General features: G+C 60.5%; 1 non-coding gene across 1 annotated transcript; it reads left to right on the plus strand.

Moving 5' to 3' along the window:
- Positions 1 to 4,228: 4,228 nt before the first annotated feature.
- Positions 4,229 to 4,347, plus strand: LOC131871862 (5S ribosomal RNA). The gene has a single exon (XR_009370056.1). It is a non-coding gene; the product is annotated as a 5S ribosomal RNA (ribosomal RNA).
- Positions 4,348 to 8,083: the final 3,736 nt, after the last annotated feature.

Raw genomic sequence — 8,083 nt, forward strand, 5'->3', positions numbered from 1 at the left:
TTGGAGGGCACTTTTTGGAGGGCACTTTTCTGCGCTCCAAAGGTGCGCACTTTTGGAGGGCACTTTTTGGAGGGCACTTTTCTGCGCTCCAAAGGTGCGCACTTTTGGAGGGCACTTTTTGGAGGGCACTTTTCTGCGCTCCAAAGGTGCGCACTTTTGGAGGGCACTTTTTGGAGGGCACTTTTCTGCGCTCCAAAGGTGCGCACTTTTGGAGGGCACTTTTTGGAGGGCACTTTTCTGCGCTCCAAAGGTGCGCACTTTTGGAGGGCACTTTTTGGAGGGCACTTTTCTGCGCTCCAAAGGTGCGCACTTTTGGAGGGCACTTTTTGGAGGGCACTTTTCTGCGCTCCAAAGGTGCGCACTTTTGGAGGGCACTTTTTGGAGGGCACTTTTCTGCGCTCCAAAGGTGCGCACTTTTGGAGGGCACTTTTCTGCGCTCCAAAGGTGCGCACTTTTGGAGGGCACTTTTGTGCACTCCAAAGGTGCGCACTTTTGGAGGGCACTTTTCCTGTGCTCCAAAGGTGCACACCTAGGTGAGCACCTTCGACCACACCTTGTAGCACACCAAACTCTGACTTTCGACTTCATCCGCAATGCAGGGTCTTTGAGGTTGGCGCAATGCGCACAACCAGGGGAGTCGACCCATCAAACCCAACACCTCCCCTATATAAGCTATTTGTCTGATTCTCATACATGCGTAGCCTGCAGGAGCAATTAGGACATCGACCCCAACTTTCGGCTTCTAAACGAAAACAAGGTCTTTGAGGTTGGTGTAATGCGAACAACTAGGGGAGTCAACCCATCAAACCCAACACCTCCCCTATATAAGCTATTTGTCTGATTCTCATACATGTGTAGTCTACAGGAGCAATTAGGACATCGACCCCAACTTTTGACTTCTTAACGAAAACAAGGTCTTTGAGGTTGACGTAATGCGCACAACCAGGGGAGTCGACCCATCAAACCCAACACCTCCCCTATATAAGCTATTTGTCCGATTCTCATACATGTGTAGCCTGCAGGAGCCATTAGGACATTGACCCCAACTTTTGACTTCTTAACGAAAACAAGGTCTTTGAGGTTGGCGTAATGCGCACAACCAAGGGAGTTGACCCATCAAACCCAACACCTCCCCTATATAAGCTATTTGTCTGATTCTCATACATGTGTAGCCTGCAACAACGATTAGGACATCCACCCCAACTTCTGAATTCGTCTGCGTTGACCGCACCAAAGGTGCACGCCTTGGTGCTCACCAAAATCCGACTTCCGACTTCTTCTGCTATGCGGGGTCTTTGAGGTTGGCGCAGTGCGCACAACCAGGGGAGTCAACCCACCGAATGCAACACCTCCCCTATATAAGCTATTTGTCTGATTCTCATACATGCGTAGACTGCAGCAATGATTAGGACATCCACCCCAACTTTTGACTTCTTAAACAAGACAGGGTCTTTGAAGTTGGTGCAGTGCACACAACCAGGGGAGTCGACCCATCAAACGCAACACCTCCCCTATATAAAGCTATTTGTCCGATTCTCATACGTGTAGTCTGCAGCAGCGATTAGGACATCGACCCCAACTTCCGAATTCGTTTGCATTGACCGCACCAAAGGTGCACGCCTTGGTGTGCACCCTGGAGTGCACTTTGGTGCTCACCTCGGTGCACACTTTGGTGTGCACCTCGGTGTGCACCAAAGGTGCGCACCTTGGAGCGCACCAAAGGTGTACACTTTGGAGCGCACCACATAGGGTCTTTGAGAGGTTGGCGCAGTGCGCACACCAAGGTGGGTGTTGAGGTGCGTGCCGAGGTGGGTGGGTGCTAGGGTGCGCTCCATGGTGGGTGCCAGGGTGGGTGCGTGCTAGGGTGGATTCCAAAGAGGGTCATAGGGTGGGTGCCAAGGTGGGTTGGTGATATAGTGGGTTCAAAGGTGGGTACTAGGGTGGGTTCCAAGGTGGGTCACAAGTTGGGTGCCAGGATGCGTGGGTGTTAGGTTGGGTGCCAAGGTGGGCTCCTGCGTGGGTGGGTGCTAGGGTGGGTTTCAAGGTGGACGCGAGGGCGGGTGCCAAGGTGGGTAACAAGTTGGGTGTTAGGATGGGTGAGTGCTAGAGTGGGTGCCAAGGTGGGTGGGTGCTAAGGTGGATGCCAAGGTGGTTCACAGGGTGGGTGGGTTCTAGGGTGAGTTCCAAGGTGGGTCACAGGTTCAGTGCTAGGGTGGGTGTCAAGGCGGGTGTCGAGGTGCCTGGGTGCTAGGGTGTGGATGCCAATGTGGGTCATAGGGTGGGTACTAGGGTGGGCTGCAATGTGGGTGCCAAGGTGGGTAACATGCTCGGTGGGTTCTAAATTGGGTGCCAGGGTGGGTGTGCACCCACCTTGCCCGAGGTGGGTGCCAAGGTGCCAGTGTGGGTGGGTGCTAAGGTGGATGCCAAGGTGGGTGAGAAGGTGGGTGATAGGTTGAGTGGTAGGATGGGTGGGTGCCAAGATGGGTCACAGGGTGGGTGCAAGGGTGGGTAGGTGCTAGGGTTGGTGTCAGGGTGGGTGGGTGCTAGGTTGGGTTCCAAGGTGGGTGCGAGGGTGAGTGTCAAGGTGGGTCACAGGTTAGGTGCTAGGATGGGTGAGTGCTAGGGTGCAAAGGTGCCAGGGTGGGTGCTAGGATGGGTCGATGCTAGGGTGAGTGGCAAGGTGGGTCCACAAGTGTCAAGGTGGGTGCCGAGGTGGGTGCCAAGTCGGCGACTGCTATGGTGGATGCCAAGGTGGGTCACGGGGTGGGTGCCAAGTTGCTAGGTTGGGTTCCAAGGTGGGTGCCAACGTGGGTGCTAGGGTGCGTGGGTTAAAGGGTGTGTCACAACGTGGGTGCCAGGATGGGTGCGCACCCACACTGGCCAAGACGGGTGCGGGTGCAAGGTTGGGTTCCAAGCCCGGTCACAGGCTGGGTGCTAGGATGGGTGGGTGCCAAGGTGGGCACCAGGGTGGGTGCACCCACCCTGGCCAAGGTGGGTCACGGGGTGGGTCCTAGGGTGGGTAACGGGGTGGGTACTAAGGTGCGTGCCAAGGTGGGTCATAGGGTGGGTGCCAAGGTGGGCACCAGGGTGGGTGTGCACCAACCCTAGCCAGGGTAGGTCACGGGGTGGTTGTCGGGGTGGGCGTCAAGGAGCCAAGGTGGGTGGCAAGTAGCCAAGTTGCGTGCCAAGGTGGGTGTCGGGGTGGGTGCCAAGGATCCAAGGTGGGTGCCAAGGAACCAAGGTGGGTGTCTGGGTGGGTGCCGAGGTGGGAGCCAGGGTGGGTCCCAAGGTGAGTGCAAAGGTGGGTGCCAGGGTCAAGGTGAGTGCCAATGTGGGTTCCAAGGTGCCAGGGTCAGGGTGAGTGCCAATGTGGGTTCAAAGGTGCTAAGTTGGGTGCGAGGTTGGGTGCGAGGGTGGGTGGGTGCCAAGGTGTGCTAGGTGGAAGCCCGGGTGGGTCGGCATCCCATGGGTGTCGAGTTGGGTGCCTGATGGGTGCTTCTTGTCAAGTTTTAGTCGTCGGGACTCATTTCGAGCCTTAGAGGTCGTTTCTTGTCCGGTTGCCCTGTCTTCGACCTGGGAACCCAATTTTGGTCCTCGGGTCCCATTTTTTTTTGTCTCGCATCCCACTTTTGGCCTGTGGCCTTTTCGGGGTCGATTCTCGTTTTGGGCATCAGAGCATGTTTCTTCTCCTAAAACCCAATATTTGTTTATTAAGTCTCGGAACACATTTTTGTTCTCGTGGACCCATCATGGGTCTTGGAACGCATTTGTGGTCCTTGGGTCCCATTTTGCATCCCGAAACTTGTGTTTTGGTGCTTGATCCCTATTTTGGGTGCCCACCTTGCACCAAGTGCGCACCCGGGGCAAACCGAGCGCCTTGGTGCACCGGGGCAAGATCGAGCGTGCACCCGAGGCGCCCCGAACATGCACCAAGGTGCACTCGGCCCACATGTGAGCGCAGGTCGTTGCGCCCGAGGTGGTGTGTGGGCACCGCGTTGCAGACGGGACACTGCACGCACACGACGCCCCCTCCAGGTGCACGCACGTAGGCCGGGCCGGGTGCACACCCGACGCCCTAGCAAGGTGCGCGCACCCGGGCAGGGCTCACACTTGGCGAACGGGGCGCACTTCGCGAGGGAGGGTGTGCACCTCGACGGGGGTGGGTGGCCGGGGTGGATTCGCACGTGGGTCGCGGTTTGCTAAGTACACACTGCGACAAGCTCATAACGGGTGCGATCATACCAGCGTTAGTGCACCGGATCCCATCAGAACTCCGCAGTTAAGCGCGCTTGGGCCGGAGTAGTACTGGGATGGGTGACCTCCCGGGAAGTCCCGGTGTTGCACCCTTTTTTAGTTTTTCGCCGGGCGTCGCAATGCTATTTGAATAAACCTTTTGCCCGTTTGCGTTCTCGTCGGGGCCGGGCCGGGCCGGGGTGCGCTGCCCGCACTACCGCGCGCGCGGGGGCGACACCGAGCGCGCACCCGAGGCGCCCCGAGCACACAGGCCACGGTGCAACCCGGGCGTTGTGCGCGCACCCCGGTGCGCCCGAGGTGCTGCGCGCGCACCCAGGTGAAATCGGTGTGCACCTCGGCCAGTGCGCGCTCGGTCGAGTCGCGCACGTTGGCCAAGGTGCACGGTGATGTTTCTTACTCTAAGGTTCCGCACCAGACGCCCGGGACAGGTGAGCGAAGCTGGGCGGGGCCGGGTGCGCGGCCGGGGCAGGTGCACGCAGCTGGAGAGAGCTTTGGAGCACACTTCGGAGCGCACCAATGATGCGCTCCATTCAAAAGTTTCCTGAAAAGGCAAAAAAAGTTGAGATTATAGAATTTCCCACTTGAGAGATTGTAAAAAAAAAAAATTTAAAATGAAGGAAACGCGGGTGCCAAGGTGTGCGCAGCCCAGCCAAGGTGTGCGCACCAAGGCGCCCACCCTGGCGAAGGTGCACGCAAGGTGCGCACCCGAGGCAAACCGGACAATTAACCCAACTTTCGACTTCGCGCGCACCTTGGAGCGCACTTCGGAGCGCTCCTTGGTGCGCACCAATCTTGGGCACCTCGGAGTGCACCATGGCGCCCACCAAGGTGCGCACCCGGGGCAAACCGAGCTCCGACTTCGTGCGCACCTTGGAGCGCACGAAAGGTGCGCACCATGGCGCCCACCAAGGTGCGCAGCCCAGCCAAGGCGTGCGCATCAAGGTGCGCACCCTGGCGAAGGTGCGCACCCGGGGCAAACCGAGCTCCGACTTCGTGCGCACCTTGGAGCGCACAAAAGGTGCGCAACCCAGCCAAGGTGTGCGCACCCCGGTCAAACCGAGCTCCGAATCGTGCGCACCAGAGGTGCACGCCATCGTGCGCACCTTGGAGCACACTTCGGAGCCCTCCTTGGTGCGCGCCGATGTTGCGCACCTCGGAGCGCACCCGGGGAAAACAATGCAATTAACCCGACTTTCGACTTCGTGGGCACCTCGGAGCGCTCTCGGGTTCGCACCTCGGAGCACACCGAGGTGCGCACCTTTGATGCGCTGCCTTCACCAATTTCCAGAAAAGGCAAGAAAACATTGAGAAGGTGTGCGCACCGAGGTGCCCACCCTGGCGAAGGTGCACGCGAGGTGCGCACCCGGGGCAAACCGGGCTCCGACTTCGTGCACGCCGCACCTTGGAGCACACTTCGGAGCGCTCCTTGGTGCGCACCAGGGCGCGCAACCCAGCCGAGGTGCCCACCCCGGCGAAGGTGCACGCGAGGTGCGCACCCGGGGCAAACCGGGCTCCGACTTCGTGCACGCCATGGTGCCCACCGCGGCGAAGGTGCACGCGAGGTGCGCACCCGGGGCAAACCGGGCTCCGACTTCGTGCACGCCGCACCTTGGAGCACACTTCGGAGCGCTCCTTGGTGCGCACCATGGTGCCCACCAGGGCGCGCAACCCCGCCGAAGGTGCACGCGAGGTGCGCACCCGGGGCAAACCGGGCTCCGACTTCGTGCACGCCGCACCTTGGAGCACACTTCGGAGCGCTCCTTGGTGCGCACCATGGTGCCCACCAGGGCGCGCAACCCCGCCGAAGGTGCACGCGAGGTGCGCACCCGGGGCAAACCGGGCTCCGACTTCGTGCACGCCATGGTGCGCACCGCGGCGAAGGTGCGCACCCGGGGCAAACCGGGCTCCGACTTCGTGCACGCCGCACCTTGGAGCACACTTCGGAGCGCTCCTTGGTGCGCACCAGGGCGCGCAACCCAGCCGAGGTGCCCACCCCGGCGAAGGTGCACGCGAGGTGCGTACCCGGGGCAAACCGGGCTCCGACTTCGTGCACGCCGCACCTTGGAGCACACTTCGGAGCGCTCCTTGGTGCGCACCATGGTGCCCACCAGGCCGCGCAACCCAGCCAAGGTGTGCGCACCAAGGTGCACGCGAGGTGCGCACCCGGGGCAAACCGGGGTCCGACTTCGTGCACGCCGCACCTTGGAGCACACATCGGGGCGCTCCCGGGTTCGCACCGGCGTTGCGCACCGTGGTGGGCACCTCGGAGCACACCAAGGTGGGCAGCGAGGTGCGCACCTTTGATGCGATGCCTTCACTAATTTCCATAAAAGGCAAAAAAAAAACGAGATTTTAAAATTTCCGTTTTGAAAGATAGTGAGAAAAAGGGAATGCTGGTGCCATCTTGAGCCCGCCCTGGTGCGCAGCCCAGCCAAGGTGTGCGCACCAAGGTGCCCACCCTGGCGAAGGTGCGCGCCCGGGCAATTAACCCAACTTCCAACTTCGCGCGCGCCAGGGTGGGAGCGCACCCAACAACCGGGCCTGGGAAGAGCCAATGCGAGAAACCCCACCAAACGCTCTGACAAAAAAAGAGGGGGCGCTCCAGTAACCCCGCTTCGGAGCGCACCCTGGGCAAACCCAGCCAAGGTGCAGGCGAGGTGCGCACCCGGGGCAAACCGGGCTCCGACAACGTGCACGCCGCACCTTGGAGCACACTTCGTAGCGCTCCCGGGTGCGCACCTCAGAGCACACCAAGGTGGGCAGCGAGGTGCGCACCTTTGATGCGCTGCCTTCACTAATTTCCAGAAAAGGCAAAAAAAAAAGGAGATTTTAAAATTTCCGTTTTGAAAGATAGTGAAAAAAACGGAACGCGCGTGCCATCTTGAGCCCGCCCTGGTGCGCAGCCCAGGTAAGGTGCCCACCCTGGCAAAGGTGCGCACCCGGGCAATTAACCCTACTTCCGACTTCGTGCGCGCCAGGGTGGCAACCGGGCCTCGGAAGAGCCAATGCGAGAAACCCCACCAAACGCTCCGACAAAAAAAGAGGCGGCGCTCCAATAACCCCGCTTCGGAGCGCAGCCGGGGCAAACCCAGCCAAGGTGCCCACCCCGACGAAGGTGCACGCGAGGTGCGCACCCGGGGCAAACCGGGCTCCGACAACGTGCACGCAGCACCTTGGAGCACACTTCGAAGCACTCCCGGGTGCCCACCGGCGTTGCGCACCGTGGTGGGCAGCGAGGTGCGCACCTTTGATGCGCTGCCTTCACTAATTTCCAGAAAAAGGCAAAAAAAAATGAGATTTTAAAATTTCCGTTTTGAAAGATAGTGAAAAAAAAGGAACGCGGGTGCCATCTTGAGCCCGCCCTGGTGCGCAGCCCAGGCAAGGCATGCGCACCAAGGTGCCCACCCGAGGTGCACACCCGGGGCAAACCGGGCTCCGACTTCGTGCAGGCCGCACCTTGGAGCACACTTCGGAGCGCTCCTTGGTGCGCACCATGGTGCCCACCAGGGCGCGCAACCCAGCCAAGGTCTGCACACCAAGGTGCCCACCCCGGCGAAGGTGCACGCGAGGTGCGCACCCGGGGCAAACCGGGCTCCGACTTCGTGCACGCCATGGTGCCCACCGCGGCGAAGGTGCACGCGAGGTGCGCACCCGGGGCAAACCGGGCTCCGACTTCGTGCACGCCGCACCTTGGAGCACACTTCGGAGCGCTCCTTGGTGCGCACCATGGTGCCCACCAGGGCGCGCAACCCAGCCAAGGTGTGCGCACCAAGGTGCACGCGAGGTGCGCACCCGGGGCAAACCGGGGTCCGACTTCGTGCACGCCGCA

The sequence above is a fragment of the Cryptomeria japonica genome, unplaced genomic scaffold, assembly GCF_030272615.1.
Source record: "Cryptomeria japonica unplaced genomic scaffold, Sugi_1.0 HiC_scaffold_472, whole genome shotgun sequence".
Lineage (NCBI taxonomy): Eukaryota > Viridiplantae > Streptophyta > Pinopsida > Cupressales > Cupressaceae > Cryptomeria > Cryptomeria japonica.